Source organism: Mustelus asterias, chromosome 8 (genome assembly GCF_964213995.1).
Source record: "Mustelus asterias chromosome 8, sMusAst1.hap1.1, whole genome shotgun sequence".
Taxonomy (NCBI): Eukaryota; Metazoa; Chordata; class Chondrichthyes; order Carcharhiniformes; family Triakidae; genus Mustelus; species Mustelus asterias.
In genome coordinates, this window is record NC_135808.1 from 44,136,338 (window position 1) to 44,162,956 (window position 26,619).

The following is a 26,619-nucleotide window of genomic DNA, read 5'->3' on the forward strand; positions in this document are numbered from 1 at the left end:
GCGTCCATAGATACAAGTGTTGGTACAAGAGCCGAGGATTTGCATCATGAACCCAACTTCTTGAGAAATATAGATCAAGTTGTTGTAATATTGTCGATGTAAAGGAAGTTTATTACTGGTTAGTTCATCGAATGAACAAGAAGAGATATCCACAATAGTATAAAATTCAGAGAAATAGTGAATAGCAAAATCATTGATTTCCGACGATTCTTCATCTCTTTGTCATTTTCAAGCTTGCCGGAGCTCCTTAGTCCTGTTTGAACTCTATTTGTCATTATAATGTATCGGATGGTAAGACAATTAAACAACAAAATTGAAAGAATTGGTACTTAGAGGGATCATGATGTTGTCAATCTAGCCGAATGCCTTCCACCATGGAGAAGTGATATATTCAATAGTCACAGCATAATGCCATGGGACGTTGTCAATTACAAAGGCAGCTTCAATTATATAGTAATAGGGAATGCTTCTCAAACAACTCATCATAAAAACCATGGCAATAATTATTGTCGTGTTTTTTTCAGTGCAATATTTTGATCGCAGCTTTTGACTGCAGATTGCTACAAAATGATCAAAAGTGAAAGCAACAGTAAACCAGACAGAACAGTCTGAAGCTACAATGTTTACAGTGTGCACAGGAGTCAGAGACAGGAAATTCATTGGTAAATACATGCTATTAATTCGATGTAGTACCACATCGATGATAACCACAGTTAGGTCGGCCACAGCCATGGCCATCAGGTAACGAGTGACGCATTTGGAGAGGCCACACTTTCCAATTAATTTGGTGGCCATCGTGATCTTATTCAGAGGAAAGCAGAAACATGTCTTAAAACATATTTTAAAATGTTATAGCTAATCGAGCTCATATTGAAATATCGCTTTATTAGCTCACAAGTAAACTTGACTCAATTTGAAGAAACAATGAATAATGGCCAGAAACGCCTGTGGTAAATTTAGAAAATGGAGGCTTGACATAAATCAACTTCAATAAGATTCGTAGCTTTGAGATGGGCACTTAATTGCTGAGGTCAAAGAAGAAAAACTACTGCAGTATTTCTGGAATGTTTGTTTGCCTAAATGCATGAAAATTTCTTTATCCGGAATCAGTAACAAAACAAGATAGTCATCGTGCGTGATGTTTTCTATTTGCAGAAATATTTTGTTCAATTAGATACAACTGTTCGAGAACAATGACAAATGAATGTAGATTATTGCATTGTTAAAAAGGAGTAAAGCTCCATCTTGCACCCTTTGTAGAAACATAGAAACATGGAAAAACTACAGCACAAACAGGCCCTTCGGCCCACAAGTTGTGCCCAACAAATCCCTACCTTCTAGACCTACCTATAACCCTCTATTCTATTAAGCTCCATGTACTCATCCAGGAGTCTCTTAAAAGACCCTATTGAGTTCGCCTCCACCACCACTGACAGCAGCCGATTCCACTCGCCCACCACCCTCTGTGTGAAAAACTTACCCCTAACATTTCCCCTGTACCTACCCCCCAGCACCTTAAACCTGTGTCCTCTCGTAGCATTATATTAAACAATGTTTGAGTAGAGAGCAGAATAAAAATCGCCATGTCGCTCGCGCAATATGAAAATAAGTCGGCAGGATTTCCATCCCACTTAAACCAGTGCCAAACATTATCGAAGCTGGAATCATGTTTAATAGATTTTTTTTTAAAATATGCATCCAAAGCAGCTGTAAATAAGCTATAATTTTAAACAGCCAGCATTACTCACATTCACAATTCACACATATTAACAAGTTTGCAACATAATGATGTTCAATAGTTACAAATGTATTACTGATCTATACCAGTACCTCCTATAAGGAAGAATTTCTATTGCAAACAATGAAAATGATAATTGTTTTAACATTTTGTACAAAACTGAGCAACAGGCGTGTGAACATGAAACAGGGAAAATCTAAAATGAGCAGTTGCACATTAAGACTTAACCTTTGTAGTTGTTGTCTACTGACTTACCAGAGTACCGACTGCTGCAAGAACCAAGTAGAAAATGAGATCTATCTGATAAATTACCGGGTATTCCATTTCTAGTGGGAAGCACAAATGTTTGCTCTGTTAAGCTCCTACTAAGTGAATGCAAAGGAACAGTTATTTATAACCCCAAGATTCTTCAGAAAAAAGTCATCTAGGGAATGTGAACAGGGCAATTTGTAACACCCAAATAAATAAATTGACTTCTTGGATTGTTTTCACACAAAGGAGTTCTGTGTCCTAAAATAACTATGAATATTAAAATCAAAACCAACGTCATATTTATTTGAAATATGTTCAGAAAGTGAATTCCAATTATGTTTGTTGTGTTCCACGCGTTTTGCTTTGTTTCATTGTTGCACAATCCCAGGAACATTTGGCTTTTTTGGGGGGAGGAGAGTGGTGAAGAGCTCCTTTCGTAAGAGTTACTCTATTGCACGTTTCTGGGAACAGCCTTATTTACAACATTTTCATATGTGTTAATTCAGATGCAATGAAAATGGCTGCATGCAAAGGCATAATGCACAGTGCTAAGTGTAGAATGTCCAAGGATTAGAATCTTAATTATTGCACACTTACATGGTCATATATAACCAAAGCCAGGATGGCTTTTGTGGCGTGTTGGAAATGCAAACAGAGATGGTTTGGGGCGTGACAATCGTCTTAAATGTTACACGAGCAAAGCACAGTGGTGCTGAGAATCTGGATAGAAAAAACAAATATTGGAACTACTCAATTCAGGTTAGAAACTCCAAAGTGTTTTCTGAAGCCCACCTGAATCATAAGTTTTGCATTTTCGATTTGGCTAGGATAAGCATGATATGTTCCACTTCAGGTGTGAATCAAAAGACCAACTAGGGAGCTTTTATTAAACAAAGTTTATTTAAGAATACAGTGATATAAAGGGGAGGTTGATCCCTCTCTGACAGCTAACACATCGCTTTATAATCTGCTAAAAATGTGTGAGAAGTAGTTCGATCTGCTCTTCAGCAACTTTTAATGGTTAAATCAAAATAACTACCTGAGACTCTCTCTGTAAAATCAACAAATAACACTTTATTTATCTAACCAACAGTGAACAGGTTAGCTAAACTATTAATAAATCAAATAAAACACTATTCTAATAGAATACTGTTTAGATTAATACAATTCCCACTTGTTGACAAAAAAATAGAATTTTTTTAGTCACTCTCAAAATACAACCAGGTTTTATCTTCGGGAATCTTCTGTCTTCTTTCTTCTATGGTATCTTCGCTTTCAAGATGAGACTTTCTTTTAAGACATTAATGAGCTGTGCAGAGGCAGTTGCTTTGTCCAAGAGCAGTTGCTGGCTGTCTCTCTTGAGCTGAGAGCTGTCTCTTATACCCCTGATGACATACCAACATCCCCACAGTAGGATTGGTTTTCAGGTTACCAAAACATTAAATTGAAATCTGATAGACTGCTGTTATTCAAATGCCAAGTCTAAATTGAATGGTTAAAATTCAAAAACAGCCTATTGCCTTGGCAATACTACTGCCTGGTCTCTTGATACAATGTTTCAGTCAATGACAACATATGCAATTGCATCTCTTTTTAAAAAAATTCTAAGTACAAAAAAAATCACCCTTTCACAGACAGTTTTATAAACACCAACTTTGCAACACCTCCCCCAAAGAAAAAAATGAACAATCATCATGAAAAGATGACTTCATTTTTTAAATTTTAAATTCATGATAGAGCATCTGCAATAACATTTTCATGACCCGCAACATGTACAATCTATAAATTAAATGCTTGTAACATAAGACTTGATGATTTGAGTTATAAGGAGAGGTTGGATGGACTGGGACTTTTTTCCCTGGAGCATAGGAGACGCTCCAGGGGTGATCACATAGAAGTCTGTAAAATAATGAGGGGCACAGATCAGCTAGATATCCAACATCTTTTCCCAACGGTAGGGGAGTCTAAAACTAGAGGGCATAGATTTAAGGTGAAAGGGGAGAGAAACAAAAGGGTCCAGAGGGACAATTTTTTCACACAGAGGGTGGTGAGTGTCTGGAACAAGCTGCCAGAGGTAGTAGTAGAGGCGGGTACAATTTTATCTTTTAAAAGGCATTTAGATAGTTCCATGGGTAAGATGGGTATAGAGGGAAATGGGCCAACTGCAGGCAATTGGGACTAGCTTACTGGTTAAAAAAAGGATGGCATGGACAAGTTGGGCCGAAGGGCCTGTTTCCATGCTGTAAATCTTCATGACTCTATGACTCCAATGAAGTAGTCCGACATTCTTGTCCTTGAATCTTTCCAGAAATGTCAAAGGATTGTGATGGGTTTACACAATCGTTTCTGATGCATTGTTTGTAATGTAAACATTGAAATGTTGTAAACTCAATAACTCCTTTGCAGTAGTGGAATATTTTGTCTGGTAGATATTGAGTTTTTCGAAAAATAACTAATTGGCCTTTCAATTCCACAATCATCCTCCTGTAACAACATAGCTCCAACCCCTACATTGCTGGCATTGGCACTATCTGACTATCCAGCCCATGCCTAGGCTGTGTACTTTCCTTCAGCTCCTCAACCTCTCTTGAGATTTCCTTCACTGTTTTAATTAATCCCACTGGTTAAGCATCTTTACCACATCCTTTTTCCCAATGCCTTTCTTAAGCCAGCAGCACTGTGCCTTTATGTGTTCTACCTTATGGCAGTGTGAAAACACCTGAGGCCTTTTACCTCTTTTCCACCCTCTTGGGTGTCTTTTTCACAGGTGGTAAACTGTTCCCAGTGTGATCTTTTTTTTTGTTTTTCATTGAAGGATCTCCCTCTTTCCCAATTTCTATCCCTCATGGAATGAAATTGCTGCTGGAAGCCAGATATCAATTTATGCATTAATGTGTATTCATCTGCCATCTCTGCAGCTCTTCTTGCTGTTTCAACCTTCTGTTCAACATGAGTTCGAATCACTTCTGCAAGTGAGTTTTTAAACTCCTCCAGCAGAATATCTCTAAAAGCCTCATGCGTCTTTTCTATCTTTAATGCTCTCACCCATTTTTCGAAGTTGCTCTGCATAATTTTTTCAAACTCAACACATGTCTAACCTGGTTCCTTCCTTACATTGCTGAACTGTTATATGCTTCTGGTACCAATTCATAAGCACTCAAAACAGCTTTCCTTACTGCTTTATACTTTCCTGGCACCTCCTCTGACAGCACTGCAAACATCTCAGTAGCCCTGCCTACTAACTTGGTCTGAATTAACATTACCCATACCTCCTCTGGCCATTTCATCTGTGTAGTCAATTTCTCAAAGGAAATAAAAAAGGCTTCTGCATCTTTTTCATCAAATTTTGGTAGTGTTTGGTCATATTTGTATATATCCTACCAGGCAATTGGCTGCAAAGAACTTGCGCACTGAACCATCATTTCCATCTTGTACTTTTACTTTTGTCATTTGTAGTCTTTATGCTTCAAATTCCAACTTCATCTTCTCCAACTCAAGCAATCTTGTCCTTTCTCTTTCTTCTCCCCTTTCTTCTGCTGGGGCCTTTCTCTCTCTTTCCTGTCTCTCCTTTTCCCTCTCACTTTATTCTGCTTGGGCCTTCTTCTCTTTTCCACTCTCTTTTTTTCTAACTCCAGCTTTTTAAGTTCACTTTTTAACTCCAATTGTCTTATTTGCAATTTAATGTTTTCTAACTCCACCGCACCTGACTGTTTCTCTAATATACCTAAATTATTTCAGCTTTTCTATTATCCCTGGTTACACCCAATTTCAGCCTGTTTGCCAATTCTGTCTTTCTAAACTTTCTTGGCAAATTTGGGAAGCATCTTCAACCCCCAGAACCTCTTTAGCAATGTTCAGAGCCATTTCCCCACTTTTGATTTAACCGGCTTGTTGTCAGTTAACAGATCTTCCACTTCATATTTAAGGTTTAATTAAAGATCTAGGACTGTTCAAATCCAGGATCTGAGCCCCCAAATCTGTTATGAAGCGTTGGTTGATCCCCTCTCTGAGAACTAACACCTAACCATTCAAAGAGGAGTACCTCACCTCACAATCTGTTAAGAGTGTGTGAGAAGTAGTATGAACTGCCCTTCAGCAACTTTTAGTGGTTAAATCAATTCTCTATAAAATTGACAAGTAACAATTTATTTATGTAACAGTGAACAGGTTAACTAAGCTATTAACAACCCGAATAAAACACTATTCTAATGGAATGCTGTTTAGATAAATACAATTCCCACTGATTAACAAAAAAATAAAATCTTTAGTCACTCTCTAAATTACAGCCAGGTTTGGTGCCTTCTGGAATCTTCTGTCTTCTTTCTTCTGTCTGGAACCTTTGTCTTCTCTTGCTACATTCACTATCGAGATGAGGCTTTCTTTTAACACATAAATGCAGCTATGACAGCCAGCCAGTCTCTCTCTCTCTCTCAGAGCTAAACTAAGCCGTCATTCAGCAGGTGGCAGTTGCTTTTCTGCCTCTTTGTCTCACTGCCCCTTTCTTTATACCCCTGATGACATAACACTATTTCCCACAATATGGCATTGGTTCTCAGGTTACCAAAACATCAATTTCAAATCTAATAGGTTACTGGTAGCTAAGTGCCTAATTCAAACTGATTAGGCAAAATTCAAACATTTAAATGCCTGACGCCTATTATCAAAGCAACCCTGCTGTTTTGCCTCTGATACAATGTTTCAGTCTGTGTATTGTCTTCTATATGCACCTGCGCCTTTTTTTTTAAACATACAGAAAAAGCACCACCTTTTAAAGGGACCATGCAGCACTTTCACCTCTGAGCATTTTACACATTTTTTATAATTTTACAAACACCAACTTTGCAACACAATCATTTCTAAAACAGAGGATTGTGCTTTTAGGAACTCCCTGTAAGAATGCTGATATTCAGGCTCCCAACAAGTTCATGGTGAAGAATCAGTGTAACCTTCAACCCTTTCACCTGATGTCATCACACAGTAACATCTACAGACAATATAAAGAAGGGCATCATGCAGAGGCAGAGGGACCTGGGTATATATGTGCATAGAGCATTGAAGATTGTAGGACAGTGAGAGTATATTGTGTCCTGGACTTTATTAATATGGCACTGAGTACAAAAGCAAGAAGGTTTGCTGAACGTATGCAGAACAGTAGTTAAACCCCAGCTGGAATATTGCATACAGTTCTGGGTGCCACATTATAGGAATGATGTGAATGCATTGAAGAAAGTGCAGAAAAAGTTTAAAGAATGGTTGCAGGGAGGAGAAATTACAGTTATGAGGAGAGAATGGAATGGTTGGGGCTGTGTCCTTGCAAAGGAAAAGAGTAAGAGGAGATTAGAGGGAAATGTTCTATGTCATAAAGGGGTTGGATACAGCGGATATAGAAAGCTATTCCCACTCATAACTGAATCAAGAACGAAAGGTCACAGATTTAAAGTGATTTGCAAAAGAAGCAAGTGCAGTGAGAAAAGAAATGTTTGCGTCCGGCCAGTGGTTTGGGTCTGAAATGTACAGCCTGAAAGTGGAGACAGGTTCAATCAAGGCATTCAAGAGGACATTATATTATTTGAATCGATTCAATATGCAAAGAAAGAGGGGAAAAGGCAAGAGAATCTCATTAAGTCAGAATGTTCAATTGAAGAGTCAGTGCAGACACGATTGGCCTCATGACCTCCTCCTGCACTCGAACAGTTTTGCAAACAATCTGAGTTTTACCTCCCAGCCACATCTAAAAGTGGTGATACCTAATATTGTTTTGCTACATAGTATATAACATACCCTGGGAAGGATGGAGTGAGATCAGCCATTGTGTGACCCAGGAAGGATGGAGCCCGAGAGTGTGTAGGTCTGGGAAGGATGGAGCCAGTGAGATCAGACCTTGTGTACCTGACAGGATGATCCAGAGAGATCGGACAATGTGTAACCTGGGGAAGATGGGGCCAATGAGGTAGATAGTGTGTTACCAGCGGAGGTTATAGAACATAGAACATTACAGTGCAGTACAGGCCCTTCGGCCCTCGATGTTGCGCCGACCAGTGGAACCAATCTAAAGCCCCTCTAATCTACACTATTCCAATATCATCCATATGTTTATCCAATAACCATTTGAATGCTCTTAATGTTGACGTGTCCACTACTGCTGCAGGCAGGGCATTCCACGCCTTTACTACTCTCTGAGTAAAGAACCTACCTCTAACATCTGTCCTATATCTATCACCCCTCAATTTAAAGCTATGTCCCCTCATGCAAGCCATCACCATCCGAGGAAAATGGCTCTCACTATCCACCCTATCTAATTCTCTGATCATCTTGTATGCCTCTATTAAGTCACCTCTTAACCTTCTTCTCTCTAGCGAAAACAACCTCAAGCCCCTCAGCCTTTCCTCATACGATTTTCCCACCATACCAGGCAACATCCTGGTAAATCTCCTCTGCACCCTTTCCAACACTTCCACATCTTTCCTATAATACGGCGACCACAACTGTACGCAATACTTCAAGTGCGGCCGCACCAGAGTTTTGTACAGTTGCAACATGACCTCCTGGCTCCGAAACTCAATCCCTCTACCAATAAAAACGAACACACCGTACGCCTTCTTAACAACCCTATCAACCTGGGTGCCAACTTTCAGGGATCTATGCACATGGACACCCAGATCCCACTGTTCATCCACACTACCAAGTATCTTACCATGAGCCCAGTACTCTGTATTCCTGTTACTCCTTCCAAAGTGAATCACCTCACACTTTTCCGCATTAAACTCCATTTGCCACCTCTCAGCCCAGCTCTGCAGCTTATCTATGTCCCTCTGTAAACTGCCACTTCCCTCCGCACTGTCCACAACTCCACCGACGTTAGTGTCATCCGCAAATTTACTAATCCATCCTTCCACGCCCTCATCCAGGTCATTAATAAAAATGACAAACAGCAGTGGCCCCAAAACAGATCCTTGCAGTACACCACAAGTAACTGAACTCCAGGATGAATATTTCCCATCAACCACGACCCTCTGTTTTCTTACAGCTAGCCAATTCCTGATCCAAACCAATAAATCACCCTCAATCCCATGCGTCCGTATTTTCTGCAAAAGCTTACCATGGGGAACCTTATCAAACGCTTTGCTGAAATCCATATACACCACATCAACTGCTTTACCCTCATCCACCTCTTTGGTCACCTTCTCAAAGAACTCAATAAGGTTTGTGAGGCACGACCTACCCTTCACAAAACCGTGCTGACTATCCCTAATCAAATTATTCCTTTCTCGGTGATTATAAATCCTATCTCTTATAATCCTTTCCAATACTTTGCCCACAACAGAAGTAAGGCTCACCGGTCTATAATTACCAGGGTTGTCCCTACTCCCCTTCTTGAACAAGGGGACAACATTTGCTATCCTCCAGTCTTCTGGCACCATTCCTGTAGACAATGACGACACAAAGATCAAAGCCAAAGGCTCTGCAATCTGCTCTCTAGCCTCCCAGAGAATCCTAGGATAAATCCCATCCGGCCCAGGAGACTTATCTGTTTTTACCCTTTCCAGAATTGCTAACACCTCCTCCTTATGAACATCAATCCCATCCAGTCCAACAGCCTGCATCTCAGTACTCCCCTCGACAACACTGTCCCTCTCCAGTGTGAATACCGACGAAAAATATTCATTTAGTGCCTCTCCTATCTCTTCAGACTCCACGCACAACTTCCCACTACTGTCCTTGACTGGCCCTAATCTTACCCTAGTCATTCTTTTACTCCTGACATACCGAGAGAAAGCTTTAGGGTTTTCCTTGATCCTACCTGCCAAAGACTTCTCTGTCCCCTCCTGGCTATTCTTAACTCTTTCTTTAGGTCCTTCCTGGCTAACTTGTAACTCTCAAGTGCCCTAACTGAGCCTTCACGTCTCATCTTAACATAAGTCTCCTTCTTCCTCTTCACAAGAGATTCAACCTCCTTAGTAAACCACGGTTCCCTCACACGTCTGCTTCCTCCCTGCCTGACAGGTACATATTTATCAAGGACGCGTAGTAGCTGTTCCTTGAACAAGTTCCACATTACAATTGTGCCCATCCCCTGCAGTTTCCTTCCCCAACCTATGCCAGCTAAATCTCACCTCATCGCATCATAAGGAACCGAAGGCACTGTTGCTGACATACAAAGATATGTAGAGAGACAGGTAGTATTGAGGAAGCAGGGAGGCCGCAGAAGGACTTGGACAGGTTAGGAGAGTGGGCAAAGAAGTGGGAGATGAAATACAATGGAGGAATGGAGGCATAGACTATTTTCTAAATGGGGAAATTCTTAAGAAATCAGAAGCACAAAGGGACTTGGGTGTCCTTGTTCAAGATTCTCTTACGGTTAACGTTCAGATTCAGTCGGCAGTTAGGAAGGCAAATGCAATGTTAGCATTCATGTTGAAAGGGCTAGAATACAAGAGCAGGGATGTACTTCTGAGGCTGTATAAGGCTCTGGTCAGACCCCATTTGGAGTATTGTCAGCAGTTTTGGGCCCCGTATCTGAGGAAGGATGTGCTGGCCTTGGAAAGCATCCAAAGGAGGTTCACAAGAATGATCCCTGGAATGAAGAGCTTGTTATATGAGGAACGGTTGAGGACTCTGGGTCTTTACTTGCTGGAGTTTAGAAGGATGATGGGGGGGGATCTTATTGAAATTTACAGGACACTGCGAGGCCTGGATAGAGTGGATGTGGAGATGATGTTTCCACTTGAAGGAAAACTAGAACCAGAGGGCACATCCTCAGGCTAAAGGGGCAATCCTTTAAAACAGAGATGAAGAGGAATTTTTTCAGCCAGAGAGCAGTGAATCTGTGGAACTCATTGCCGCAGAACTGTGGAGGACAGGTCATTGAGTGTCTTTAAGACAGAGATAGTTAGGTTCCTGATTAATAAGGGGATCAGGGGTTATGGGGGAAAAGGCAGGAGAATGAGAATGAGAAAAATATCAGCCATGATTGAATGGTGAAGCAAACTCGCTAGGCCGAGTGGCCTAATTCTGCTCCTAGATCTTATGGTCTTATAAGTGAAGGCTGTTCAATAATTTTTCTTCCTATTACGTGTTCTTTCTACTCTATCATTTCTCCATGATTGTACAGTTATTAATTTGACATTTGAGTTGTGATTTTTATATTCAACTATAGAGTGACACATATCATGCACATCCTAGCCAAATTCAAGATGCAAAACGTCTGGCTCAAGTGAGCTCCACAAAACAATTTGGAGTTTCTAACCTGACCCATAATAGTTAGTAAGTTTGCAGGTGACACCGAGATTGGTGGCATAGTGGACAGGGAAGAAAGTTATCTAGGATTGCAACAGGATCTTGATCAATTGGGCGATCGATGCAGATGAAGTTTAATTTAGATAAATGGCAGGTGATGCATTTGGGTAAATTAAATCCGGGCAGGACTTACTCAGTGAATGGTAGGGTGTTGGGGAAAGTTATAGAACAAGAGGGTACAGGTTCATAGCTCCTTGAAAGTGGAGTCAATGGTGGACAGACTGGTGAAGAAGGTATTCCGCATGCTTGGCTTCATTGGTCAACACATTGAATACAGGAGTTGGGACGTCTTGTTGAACTTGTACAAGACATTGGTAGGCCACATTTGGAATACTGTGTACAGTTCTGCTCACCCTATTATAGAATGGATATTGCATAAATGCATAAATCAAATACTCACTGTCCGCAACTTTAAGAAATCATAGAAACCCTACAGTACAGAAAGAGGCCATTCGGCCCATCGAGTCTGCACCGGCCACAATCCCACCCAGGCCCTACCCCCATATCCCTACATATTTACGCACTAATCCCTCTAACCTACGCATCTCAAGACACTAAGGGCAATTTTAGCATGGCCAATCAACCTAACCCGCACATCTTTGGACTGTGGGAGGAAACCGGAGCACCCGGAGGAAACTAGAAAGAGTGCAGAAAAGATTAAAAAGTAAAAGTTTATTTATTAGTCAGAAGTCGGCTTACATTAACACTGTAATGAAGTTACTGTGAAAATCCCCTCGTTACAACACTCCGGTGTCTGTTCGGGTACGCTGAAGGAGAATTTAGCATGGCCACTGCACCTAACCTGCACATCTTTGGACAGTGGGAGGAAACCGGAGCACCCGGAGGAAACCCACGGAGACACGGGGAGAATGTGCAAACTCCACAAAGACAGTGACCCAAGCCAGGAATGGAATGCGGGTCTCTGACGCCCCATTTACTAGGATGCTTCCGGGACATGATGGTTTGAGTTATAAAGAGAGGCTGGATAAACTGAAACTTTTTTTCTAGAACATAGGAGACTTAGGGGTGATCTTATAGAGGTCTACAAAATAATGAGGGGCATAGATCAGCTAGATAGTCAATATCTTTTCCCAAAGGTAGGGGATTCTAATACTAGACGGCATAGGTTTAAGGTGAGAGGGGAGAGATACAAAAGGGTCCAGAGGGTTGTGAATGTCTGAAATGAGTTACCAGAAGTAGTAATAGAGGCAGGTACAATTTTGTCTTTTAAAAAGCATTCAGACAGTTACATGGGTAAGATTGGTATAGAGGGATATGGGCCAAACGCAGGCAATTAACTCTAGCTTAATGGTAAAAAACTGGCATAGACAAGTTGGGCCGAAGGGCCTGTTTCCATGCTGTAAATCTCAATGACTCTCTGGGTGGTTAGGCGGTGATTTGTTCTCTTCAGAACTTCTAGCCTCAGACCTACTCTTGAAGCCAAAGGATGGTCCAGTTTAACTTTGGGTGAATGGCAACCCCCACAATATTTCATGCACGATTGGAGGGAAATTTCCAGGTGGCAGCATTCCATTGTCCTCTTTTAAGGCAAGGATAGATAAATTTTTGAACAATAAAGGAATTAAGGGTTATGGTGAGCGGGCGGGTAAGTGGAGCTGAGTCCACAAAAAGATCAGCCATGGTCTTATTGAATGGCGGAGCAGGCTCGAGGGGCCAGATGGCCTACTCCTGCTCCTAGTTCTTATGTTCTTATGTCCTTCTTGGTAATAGAGATGCCATTGAAGGGGTTGCTGCAATGCCTCTTCTACATAGTATGCACAGCTGCCACTCAGTGTCAGTGGTGGAGGGAATGAATTCCGACCTATAACAATCAAGCAGACTGCTTTGTCCTGATGACATTGAGTTTCATGAATGTTACAGGAAATGCACTCATCCAGCAAAGTGGCAAGTATCCCATCACATTCTTGACTTGTGCCATTGCTGGACTCCGAGTTTGATTTGGTTCACTCTCGTGTGTAGATGTACAGTACATTTCTGGTGACAATGTAACCATTCCAATTATTTGAGGATCCATTCTGAAACATGTTTCTCAAGATCCGGCCAATTCCTGATCCCTAGTCTCCTGATGCATTTGGTCTTAAGCATCAGGTTGGATTCCTCCTCTTTCCATTCTCTCACACTAGTTTTTCCACTTATAACGATCTTGCTTGCTCTTGCACAATTTTTACAAGAGATAGATAATTTTACAACTGTTATGAAAGCAAACATTGTTCTTTTTGACAGAAAACCCATTTTTGTTCAACATTCACCAAGTCAAGCACAGTATGCTCAGTGTGGACATGTCTTACACCCCCAGGTACCATTGTGACACAGCCTGTTTCACCTACTTGATTCCTTGGCCACAATTTTACCACTTCACACTCCCAGGAATCAGGGCAGGCGAGACTCGCAGAACGGAATTCTCCGTCAGCCTCGGGCAGGATTTTACGAACTTTGCTCAAGCGAGGTCGTAAAATCCAGCCCCTTGTGTCCAGTTACAAAATCAGTAAAACATACATATTTGGAGTAAAAATTAAAGCTGACTACTATTGCAAGTAAAAACAGTGCATTTAATACCTGAAAAAAAGATTTAACTACATGCAGACTACATGCAAACATTTTTGTGCCCAAAAACGGATATGTTTTATGCACCAGGTCAGTAGTTATAAGACCACAAGATCATAAGATATAGGAGCAGAATTAGGTCATTAGGCGCCATCATTCAATCAAGGCTGATAAATTTCTCAACTCATAGGTGTGATCTTATCGAGGTCTATAAAATAATGAGGGGCATAGATAAGTCAACATCTTTCCCAAAGGTAGGAGAGTCTAAAACTAGAGGGCATAGGTTTAAGGTGAGAGGGAAGAGATACAAAACGGTCCAGAGGCACAATCTTTTCCACACAGAGGGTGGTGAGTGTCTAGAACAAGCTGCCAGAGGTAGGAGTAGAGGCGGGTGCAATTTTGTCTTTTAAAAAGCATTTAGACACTTAATGAGTAAGATTGATATCGAGGGATAATGGGACCAGCTTAATGGTAAAAACTGGGCAGTATGGACAAGTTAGACTGAAGGCCTGTTTCCATTCTGTAAACCTCGAAAACTCTATGACTCTGACTCCATTCTCCTGCCTTTTCCCCATAACCTTCGATCCCGTTACCAATCCAGAACCTATCTATCCATGTCTTAAGTATACTAAATGACCTGGCCTCCGCAGCTTTCTGTGGTAATAAATTCTACAGATTCGCCACCTTGTTCCTGAAATTCCTGAAATTCCTTCTCATCTCGGTTCTAAAGAGTTGTCCCTTTATTCTGAGGCTGTGCCCCTTGGGTCATACTCTCACCTAACAATCGAAATATCTTTCCCATGTCCACTCTATCCAGGCCTTTCAGTATTCTATAAGTTTCTCTCCCATCCTTCTAAACTCCATCGAGTACAGACCCAGAGTTGTCAAACGCTCCTCAAACGTCAAGCTTTTCATTCCTGGGATTATTCTCATGAACCTCCTTTGAACCTTCTCCAGGGCCAGCACATCCTTCCTTAAGTACAGGGCTCAAAATTGCTCACAATACTCCAAATGTGGTCTGACCAGAGCCTTATAAAACCTCAGCAGTACATCCTGCTTTTGTATTCTAGTCCTCTCAAAATCAATGCTAAAATTACATTTGCCTTCCTAATTACCAACTCAACCAGCAAGTTAACCTTAAGAGAATCCTTAACTCAGACTCCCAAATCCCATTGCGCTTCCAATTTCTGAATTCTCTCCCCATTTAGAAAATAGTTTTGATTTTGATTTGATTTATTATTGTCACCTGTATTAACATACAGTGAAAAGTATTGTTTCTTGCATGCTATACAGACAAAGTATACTGTTCATAGAGAAGGAAACGAAAGAGTGCAGAATGCAGTGTTATAGTCATAGCTAGGATGTAGAGAAAGATCAACTTAATGCAAGGTAGGTCCACTCAAAAGTCTGATGGCAGCAGGGAAGAAGCTGTTCTTGAGTCTCTCTTCTTCCTACCAAAGTGTATAACCTCACACTTTCCCACATTGTATTCCATCTGCTGCTTCTTTGCCCATCCTCCTAACCTGTCCAAGTCCTTCTGCAGCCTCCTCACCTCCTCAATACTACCTGTCCCTCCACCTATCTTTGAATCATCTGCAAACTTAGCCATGCTAGTACCTTGCTCTTACCCCATGAGCTCTTATCTTACTCAGCAGCCTCCTGTGGCACCTTGTCAAAGTCTTCTGGAAATCCAAATAGATAACATCTACTGGCTCTCCTTTGTCTAACTTACTTGTTACCTCCTCAAAGAACTCTAACAGATTTGTCAGGCATGACATCCGTTCAGTGAAACTAGTTTACCATACCCTTCCAAGTATTCTGAAATCTCATCCTTGATTATGGACTCTAAAATCCCTTACCAACGACCGAGGACAGGCCAACTGACTTGTAACTTCCCATCTTTTGCCTCCCACCCTTCTTAAACAGGGGTGTTACATTAGTGATTTTCCAGTCGTCCGGGACCCTCCTTGGCTATAGTGGTTCCTGAAAGATCACCACGAATGCCTCCACTTCAGCTATCTCCTTCAGAACTCTGGGGTGTAGTCCATCCGGTCCAGATGGTTTATCCACCTTCAGACTTTTCAGCTTCCCTAGCACTTTCTCCTTAGTAATGGCCACCACACTCACTCTGCCTCCTGACTCTCCTGAATTTTTGGTATGTTACTGGTGTCTCTCCCCATGATCACTGTAACCTTGCCTTTCTTACATGCCTTTTTTTATCTCCTGTTGTATCTTGTGCCTCACATCCTGACTACTGCTCAGGAGCTGTACATAACTCTCATCACAGTCTTTTTACTTTGCAGTTCCTCAGCTCTACCCACACAGATTCTACATCTGCTGACCCAACGTTGTTTCTTGCTATCGATTTAGTTTCGTTTCTTACTAACAAGGCAATCCTGGCCACTCTGCCCACCTGCCTACCTTTTTGATAGGATGTGTATCCTTTGACATTTAGCCCCCAGCTCTGATCCCCTTGCAGCTAAGTCTTTGTGATGCCCACATCATACTCATCAATTTCAATCCACGTTATAAGCTCATTTACTTTATTTTGTATGCTGCATGCATTCAAATACAACACCCTCAGTCCTGTATTAACTGCCACTCCTTTTCATTGTCATCCTGGGGTGGCACACTGGTTAGCACTGCTGCCGCACAGTGCTAGGGACCCGGGTTCAATTCCCGGCTTGCTCACTGTCTGTGTGGAGTTTGCACATTCACCCCGTGTCTGCGTGGGTTTCCTCCGGGTGCTCTGGTTTCCTCCCACAGTCCAAGATGTGCAGGTTAGGTGGATTGGCCATCCTAAATTGCCCTTTAGTGTCAGGGGGACTAGCTAGGGTAAATGCAAGGGGCTATGGTGTTCGGGCCTAGGTGGGATTGTGGTCAGTGCAGACTCGATGGGCTCAATGGCCTCCTTCTGCACTGTAGGATTCTATGATCCTCTTATCTGCTGTGCCTGAAGTTAGATTTCTAACCCTTTCCAAACAGTTTCTCCTAATATTTGCTCTGGAGACTTTAATAGCTTCCCCTGAACTCTCTTTCCCTTTAACTTTTCCCATAATTTTCCATGCAATTAATTCCACCACATCCCCGCCCCCTCCCGTTGCAAGCTAACCTGCTGTTTCCCATTAACCATTATACTTCTTGTAGTTTTACCCTTCCCTTCCACACCCCCATCCCATTAGAACATAGAACATAGAACAGTGCAGCACAGAACAGGTCCTTCACCAAGGTCCTGTACAGTTGCAGCATAACCCCACGGCTCTTAAACTCAAACCCCCTGTTAATGAACGCCAACACACTATAGGCCTTCTTCACGGCTCTATCCACTTGAGTGGCAACCTTCAGAGATCTATGGATATGAACCCCAAGATCTCTCTGTTCCTCCACATTCTTCAGAACCCTATCTTTGACCCTGTAATCCACATTTAAATTTGTCCTACCAAAATGAATCACCTCGCATTTGTCAGGGTTAAACTCCATTTGCCATTTTTCAGCCCAGCTCTGCATCCTATCTATATCTCTTTGCAGCCTACAACAGCCCTCCACCTCATCCACTACTCCACCAATCTTGGTGTCATCAGCAAATTTACTGATCCACCCTTCAGCCCCCTCCTCCAAGTCATTTATAAAAATTACAAATAGCAGAGGACCAAGCACTGATCCCTGTGGCACTCCACTGGTAACCGGTTTCCAGTCCGAAAATTTTCCATCCACCACCACCCTCTGTCTTCTGTTAGATAGCCAGTTACCTATCCAATCGGCCAGACTTCCCTCTATCCCACACATCCTTACTTTCTTCATAAGCCGACCGTGGGGGACTTTATCAAACGCCTTACTAAAATCCATGTATATGACATCAACTGCACTACCTTCATCTACACACCATTGCTAGTTTAAAGTCCTTGTGACCACCCTATTTATCCTTTCTGCTAGAACACTGGTTTCAGATCGGTTCAGATGGAGGCCATCCCAATGGTACAGATCCCTCCTGTTCCAATACATAGAAACCCTCTTTCCCACATCACTCTCTTAGCCACGTTTTTGCTACCCTAATTTTCTCATTCCTTTGCCAATTCGCATGTGGCTTGGGTAGTAAACCAGAGATTATAACCCTTGAGGACCTGTTCTTTTATTTAGTTCCTAGTTCCTGATAATGCCCAAACAGGTCTTCTTTCCTAGTCTTCTCAAGTTGTTCATTCCAATGTGGACCACAACAACTGGATCCTCCCCCTCCCATTCTAAAATCCTTACAATCCGGCCAGAGATGTGCCTCATCCTGGCACTGGGCAGGCAACATACCATGCAGGACTCTCGATCCTGCTTACAAAGGATGCTATCAATCCCCCTAATTATAAAATCCTCTGCAACTACCACTTGTCTTTTTGCTCCCCCCTCTTGATTGGCCTCCTGTACCATAGTGCAGTGGTCAGCTAACTTATCCTCCCTACAGCTCTTTTCCTCAGTGAGGCAAGTGAGCAAGAACCTAATACCTGTTGGACAAGGTCAAGAGCTGAGGCTCCTCCGTTCCTGAATTCATGCTTCTCGTTATCCCATCCCTCAGTCAGCGTATTACACTCAGGTGAGAAGTTGCAGAGTGGTTACAGATATGAGAACACTCCCTTATGCCAGGTTCTTTTCATGCTGCTTATTCTAGCGTGTTGGGTCATGAGTCACTTCCTGCTATGACATCATGGACTATAACAGTTAAATCTTTATGGGACTTGGTCTAACATATTCATACAATCTAATGTGCAATCACAGCAGTTTTATCAGGCTAAGGTAGCTGAGGGAGGTGTCAGAACTGTACAGGTTTTACTGGAAAATAATGAAAATTAAGATCCTCACCCTTGCTGAATAGATTGGCTCCATGTGATTTACTCATGGTTACAATAAGGCATTAACCTATTGGTGAATTTGCTGTGTGAATTCAAATGATTTGATAGTCTGTGCTGCTGCCATTAAATTGCTTTTCCCATGCCAATAGGTAAGTTCTTTTGAATTTTGCACATTTGACAATGGTATGCTTTGAAAGTGAAACATATCTGCAATGCATCAATAACTTTGGCCTATGTGACTTTACCCTCGCTGATCCCCAGGGTAATTGAAATATCATCTGCATAGTCACCTATTGTGCACAATAGTGTGTTAATCTGCTCACAGTCTGGCTTTGCTGCGGGAGCCGATGCAGTGCAAAATCAAGCGAACCTCTTATTTTGGCCATACCGCAACCTAATTGAGACTTGAAACTTTCTGAAGAATCTCCAGTACAGGTAGAGATTTATCCATCACTATCTTTTCACTGCTTGCCATTGTATATTATATTTTCATTAGCTGAAGTAATTTGAATAACTCTCAAAGACTGCCAACTCTAAAACAATAACTTTATTGTAACATATTTACAGCTATGAGAATACTCCATTACTCTGGCTTCTTTCCATGCTGCTTCCTCCCAGACTCTCAGATCATATTAATCTATGTCACTTTCTTCTAGACCATCAAAGAATCACAGTTAACCTTTTATGGGACTTCGTCTAACATATTCCATAAAACTACAATACTCAGCAAACAACTAACCACTATCTAATGTCCTGTGACGTCACTCCTTGGTAATTTGTGTCCACATTATTCCCTGCTCTTTTAATAAGAAAAATGTAGAAACAGAGGACATGTTGAAGTGCAGTAAATTCAAACCTAATCTTAGGAAACAACAGACAGGATCTTATCTCATTTAAAACCCAGTAAGAAGTCTCTTAACACCAGGTTAAAGTCCAACAGGTTTATTTAGTAGCACGAGCTTTCAGAGCATTGCCCCTTCATCAGGTGAGTCACCTGATGAAGGGGCAATGGTCCGAAAGCTTGTGCTACCAAATAAACCTGTTGGACTTTAACCTGGTGTTGTGAGACTACTTACTGTGCCTACCCCAGTCCAACGCCGGCAACTCCACATCATTTAAAACCCATACAGAGAGCTAAAATCAGGCCCATTAATATTTCAGGGTGTGAGTGAGCAATGTGTGAAGCAGGCTCACTTGGATGAGTAACATGCTCAGGATAACTTTGTATCAATGGTTCTGAAAGCTCTTCACCACTGGGGTTTCATCACTTCATGTCTGGGTCAGTAATAGATGGAATGATTGCTATTATTAGTTAATAAATCCAATATTACTACAGCATGTGACTGTCAGGATGTTAAAAGACAATCAGCAAGACTTTGATTGCTTTTTTCTTCATCTTTGTCATTTCCTTTGTCATTATTGTCCGTTTTGTGATATAAAAATCATTGAAACACAATCTGTGTTCTTCCCACTTACCCGATGTTCTTGTCCACTGAAAATATTCTTGTATGTTAACAATGAGCTGACTCCATCCACCCCTTCTTCAATCGCCTGTTCCAGTCTGTCCCAGTAGAATTTTGTCAACTGGAACAGCTGGTAATCCTCACACATTGTTAAGAACTCAATGATTGTGGAGTTTGGACCTGTAAACACAAATGAAGACAAAACACATTATAGACTGTGTGGTAAACCACTGTTATATGTTATCTGTAGTGGTTAACCACCGTAGTTAGTGTTTCTCAGTACCTGTATATGTGGCACATCCCTGTCGGTTCCGCCCAAGTCTCCTCCCCCTGGTCTGGGTATAAAAGCATTATTTTTTGCACAGAGTGGCATAAGATTGGACTTGTGGCCTCGCCGACAAAACAGACCTGGAACTTTCCCGTTTTCACGCTCCTTCAGAACTTAAGTGTTTTTTGGTAAGATCGCCACGAGAGAGCAGAATCACAGGCTCCAATGAGTGATAGGTCTTCAGCTCCCAATAATGAGGCAGGGTGGCTGAAAGTGTGATCAAGTAACCAATCTTTGTTTCTTTGATCAGATGGGCTCGACACATAAGGCATGCGTCTTGAACTTCAGCTACTCTCCAATTTTTCTATTGTTATAGAATTAGGGGAGACATCTGACACTGTTGAAAGAGGTATTGTGGAGGATTTTAAAATGAGGAAAGGGTTTGGGGAGAGTGTTCAAGGGTGTAGAGTCATGCGCTATCAATAAAGCGAAAGACTACCTGTGTGCCAATACAACTGTAGGCTTTTATTCACAACAGAATCAGGAGCAGATCCCAACAAATAACCAACCTGGACTGAACAAGGGGGAGGAGACAGCCACCTTTATACTAGGTGACGAGGGGAGGAACCAAACCGGGAGGGGATGTGTCCAGGCATGACAAATACACACAACGGTGGTCCATATAGGACAAAGGCACAACTGAGGTCCACCACATTCACCCCTTCCTTTAAAAAAAACACGGGGGTGAAGCGGAAACAATATCACAAGTCCAGACGAACCGGTGGCTTGATCCGCCGTCGCGATCGTCGTAGTGCAGGTCGCAGAGTCGTCCGAGCAGGGAGCGATGTCGGCCCAGGCTCCATACAGTGAGCGTCGAGAGAAGGCGCCAGGTGGTGTGAAGCGGACCGATCCGTCGTCCCGTCCAGTCGTCGGGTACTGCGTGGCGACTGCTCCGGCGACTCAAGCGAGCTGTACATAGGGGCGAGAGGATTGAGCTGTGGCCCTGGTGGCGTATGGAGAACAGTGGGAACCGGAGCTGGGGGGTGGGGGGCCGCAACAGGCTCTGGGCGCACTACATTGGAGACAGGGACTGAAGGGGAGAGGGGCGTTGCTGTCTCCGAGTGGACAACACTGGGAACAGTAGGGCGGAAGGACATGGTGGCCTCAGGGGCACCAGCGGGTGCCAAGTCACGGACAGAGACCGTGTCTTCCCGTCCGTCAGGGTACGCTACATAAGTGTATTGAGGGTTAGCGTGGAGCAATTGGACCTCCTCGACCAAAGGATCTGCCTTATGGGTCCGGACATGCTTCCGAAGCAGAACGGGCCCCAGGGACATCAGCCAATCCGGGAGCGAAGTACCCGAAGAGGACTTTCTGGGAAACGAGAACATCCGCTTGTGAGGGGTCGTATTGGTCGCCGTACACAAGAGTGACCTAATTGAATGTAATGCGTCCGGGAGGACGTCTTGCCAACGGCTGACTGGAAGGCCCCTAGACCGTAGCGCTAATAGAACAGCCTTCCAGACGGTTGCGTTCTCCCGTTCTACTTGACCATTACCCCTGGGATTATAGCTAGTGGTGCGGCTGGAGGCAATGCCTTTGGCGAGCAGGTACTGCCTCAACTCGTCACTCATGAAAGAGGACCCACGGTTGCTATGAACATAGGATGGGAAGCCGAATAGGGTGAAGAGCATGTTCAGGGTCCGAATCACTGTAGCCGTGGTCATGTCCGGGCAGGGGAAGGCAAAAGGGAAACGCGAGTATTCATCAATGATATTCAGGAAATAAACATTGCGGTTAGAGGAGGGGAGGGGGCCTTTAAAATCAATGCTAAGGCGCTCAAACGCTCGAGTGGCCTTTACAAGGTGCGCCCTACCTGGCCGGTAGAACTGCGGTTTGCACTCAGCGCAGACCCTGCATTGCCTGGTAATCGTCCGGACTTCCTCGAGGGAGTAGGGCAGGTTACGGGCTTTGACAAAGTGGAAAAATCTGGTGACACCCGGGTGACAGAGGTCGTTATGGAGGGACTGTAGCTGGTCTAGTTGGGCGCTGGCACATGATCCACGGGACAGGTCGTCTGGGGGCTCATTGAGCTTCCCGGGCCGGTACATAATGTCATATCTGTAGGTGGAGAGCTCAATCCTCCACCGCAAGATCTTGTCATTCTTAATCTTGCCCTTTTGCCTGGTGTTAAACAGGAAGGCAACGGACCGCTGGTCCGTAATTAAGGTGAACCGTTGGCCCGCCAGATAATGGCGCCAGTGCCGGACGGCTTCCACGATGGCCTGGGCCTCCTTCTCGACCGAGGAGTGTCGAATCTCAGGGCCTTGTAGGGTCCGGGAAAAGAAGGCCACCAGACGGCCCCTCTGGTTAAGGGTGACGGCTAGGGCAAAGTCAGACGCATCACTTTCCACTTGGAATGGGATGGATTCGTCCACAGCATGCATCGCGGCCTTCGCGATGTCCGCTTTGATGTCGTCGAAGGCCCGACGGGCCTCCTCCGCCAGGGGAAAAGAGGTCGATTATAGAAGCGGACGGGCTTTATCCGCGTAATGGGGAACCCACTGGGCATAGTAAGAGAAGAAGCCCAGCATCTCCTCAGTGCTTTGAGGGTAGTAGGAAGGGGAAGCTGCATTAGGGGACGCATACGGGCTGGGTCGGGACCAAGGACACCATTTTCTATCACGTACCCAAGGATGGTGAGGCGGCGTGTCCGAAAAACACACTTCGCCTCATTATATGTCAGGTTCAGGAGAGTGGCCGTATGGAGGAATTTTTGTAGGTTGGCATCATGGTCCTGCAGGTCATGGCCGCAGATGGTGACGTTATCCAGGTACGGGAAGGTGGCCCGTAACCCGTGCTGGTCCACCATTTGATCCATGGCCCGCTGGAAGACGGAGACCCCAATTGTGACACCAAAGGGGACTCGAAGGAACTGGTAGAGGCGACCGTCCGCCTCAAAGGCAGTATATGGGCGATCCTCCGAGCGGATAGGGAGCTGGTGGTAGGCCAATTTTAAATCAATTGTAGAGAAAACCCTATAGTGCACGATGCGGTTGACTATGTCCGCGACATGGGGACGAGGATACGCATCTAGTTGCGTATACCCGTTTATGGTCTGGCTATAGTCAATCACCATGCGGGGTTTCTCCCCCGATTTAACTACGACCACTTGCGCCCTCCAGGGGCTGGTGCTGGCCTGGATAATCCCTTCCTTGAGCAAACGTTGTACTTCGGACCGAATGAAGGCCTGGTCTTCCGCACTATAGCGCCTACTTTTGGTGGCTATAGGCCTGCAATCCGGGGTGAAATTATCGAATACAGTGGGGGGAGTAATCTTGAGGGTCGAGAGACTGCAGGTGGTGCGCGGGGGGCGCTGCAGTGACGGCGCCTTGCAGACGGAGAGCGGGGGATAAGGGCCATCATACTGCAGGGTGACGCTCCTGTGATGGCTGAGGAAATCTAACCCCAGCAGTACAGCTGCGCAGAGTCGCGGCAGCACGAGGAGCCGAAAACGCTCGTAGACTGTGCCCTGTACCGTCAGCGTCACCAAACAGCACCCGAGTACCTCCACCGAGTGGGAATTCGAGGCCATGGAGATAGTCTGGCTCCAGGGTCGTACGGGAAGGGCATATTGACGCACTGTGCAAGGGTGTATAAAACTTTCTGTGCTCCCGCAGTTGAACAGGCAGTTTTCTGCATGGTCATTTACCTTGATCTCCATTATTGACTTGGAGAGTTGGTGAGGCTGCGACTGGTCCAGGCAAATCGATGCCACCGTCGAATCCAGGAAGAATCCATCTTCGTCCGCGTCTCATGATGTCACGGATAAAGCTTCCTGCTCGGCGCGACTTGATGACTGCCTCAAAGATGGCGATTCCCGCGCATCCGGTGACCGCATCAAAGATGGCGACTCCCGCACAGCCGCCGCCTGCATTAAAGATGGCAGCACCCGCGGAACACACTTGGCGCCACGAGACTTCGGAATCGGTTTCGCCCGGCAGACTTTAACGAAGTGGCCTAGCTTACCGCATCCAGAGCAGATCGCATCCTTCGCCGGGCAGCGATGCCGAGGGTGCTTGGATAGGCCACAAAAGTAACATTTGGACCCTGCCAGAACAGCCGTCGCGGTGGAGCCATCGATGGAACGGGATGCGGGGTAGGACTCGAGATTGAGAGAGGCCGCTTCTAGCGTTTCAGCCATCGTGGCCGTTTTCCGGAGATCCAGGCCATCTTGTTCAAGCAGACGCTGCCGAATGTAAGTAGACTCAATGCCCGCAACGTAGGCGTCCCGGATCAGGTCCTCCATGTTCTGAGCTGCTGTAACAGCCTTACAGTCACAAGCTCGAGCTAGGACCCGCAGGGCGCGCAGAAATTGGGTGCACGATTCTCCTGGCTGCTGCTTGCGGGTAGTTAGGAGATGTCTGGCGTAGACCACGTTCGGGCTCTTTCGAAACTGCCCTTTTAGGAGTTCGATAGCGTCCGCGTATGTAGCAGCGTCCCGGAAGATACTGTAGACAGCTTCGTTTACCCGGGCGCGGAGCACGTGGAGCTTAACGTCGTCGGAGTCGATGGCCGTAGCGGCGTCGACGAATGCTTCGAAGCAGTTCAGCCAATGGTCAAATTTATCAGAGGCTCCGACCTCTTGAGGGTCTAATGTTAACTTGTCAGGTTTTAGAAGCTGCTCCATGTTAGTCAACTGTTGTGAATAAAATTGATGCGCTATCAATAAGGCGAAAGACTACCTGTGTGCCAATACAACTGTAGGCTTTTATTCACAACAGAATCAGGAGCACATCCCAACAAATAACCAACCTGGACTGAAGAAGGGGGAGGAGATAGCCACCTTTATACTAGGTGACAAGGGGAGGAACCAAACCGGGAGGGGATGTGTCCAGGCATGACAAATACACAACGGTGGTCCATATAGGACAAAGGCACAACTGAGGTCCACCACATAGAGCTAAAACATTACATGGCTCTGTTACTAAAAATGGACAGATAAGGGGCCAACGTTGGAAAATCAGTAAGTTCACAGGGCTATATCAGTTTCAAAAGTAGAGTGAGGCCAAGAAGAGATTTATAATTACGGACATAATTTTTTGAATTCAATGCTTGATTGCTGGGAAACCATGAGGCCAACAAGGATGTAGACCATTATGCTTAGTTGACAAGTATAAACCTTTTAGTTTAAATTTAAAGTTTAAATTTGATTTATTACTAACAAGTAGGCTTACATTAACACTGCAATGAAGTTACTGGGAAAATCCCCTAGTTGCCACTGTTCAGGTAGACTGAGGGAGAATTTAGCATGGCTAATTCACCTAATCAACATGTCTTTCGGACTGTGGGGGGAAACCGAAGAACCCGGAGGAAACCCATGTAGACACAGGGAGAATGTGCAAACTCGAGACAGACAGTCACCCAAGTCTGGAATCGAATCCGGGTCCCTGGAGCTGTGAGTTTGCAGCGGTAACCACTGTGCCACCGTTAATCAAGGATGAGTGAAATTTCAACACTGCAAATCGATGGTGTACAGATTCATGTAAACAAACTAATTTGCGATGGAGAGGGACACAATTCACGGGAGGTGACCATAACAAAACAGACATGATGCCAAGGGTTCCATGTTAAAGCTTCATCTTCAGACTTCATCTTCTAACTACAAAATTGGGATTCGAATCATGGATGTTTTACATTATCAGACAAAAGAACTGTGCATTTACTGAATGCATTATCAGTATCCACTGTACAGGACATTAAACAGCACCACATCTCCTCCATTAAAACAAATTACTACAGATGCTGGATAAATGAAATAAAAACAATGTCCTAAAATGACTAAGCAGGTCAAGCAGCACCCATGGAGACAGAAACAGTTAAAGTTGCAAGTCTTCAGTTCTAGTGAAGTCAGATGGGCATTAAATGTTAACTTTGTTTCTCTCTCAGAGGGTGCTGCCAGACTTGCTGAGCTTTTGCAGCATTCTTCTCATTTCAGATCTCCAATATCCACAGTATTTTGTCTGTATTTCAGAGATCTCAAAAGGTTGAAGGCCTGTGCAGGTTGCAGAGAGAAAAACAGGTGAAGCTAGGGTGGGTTCGCAAATGAGGATGTAAATGAAAAAATAGGAAAATTGCTACATCAGGAGCCAATGTTGCTCAACAAATACAAGGTGATGGGTGATCAGGGATTGGTGAGAG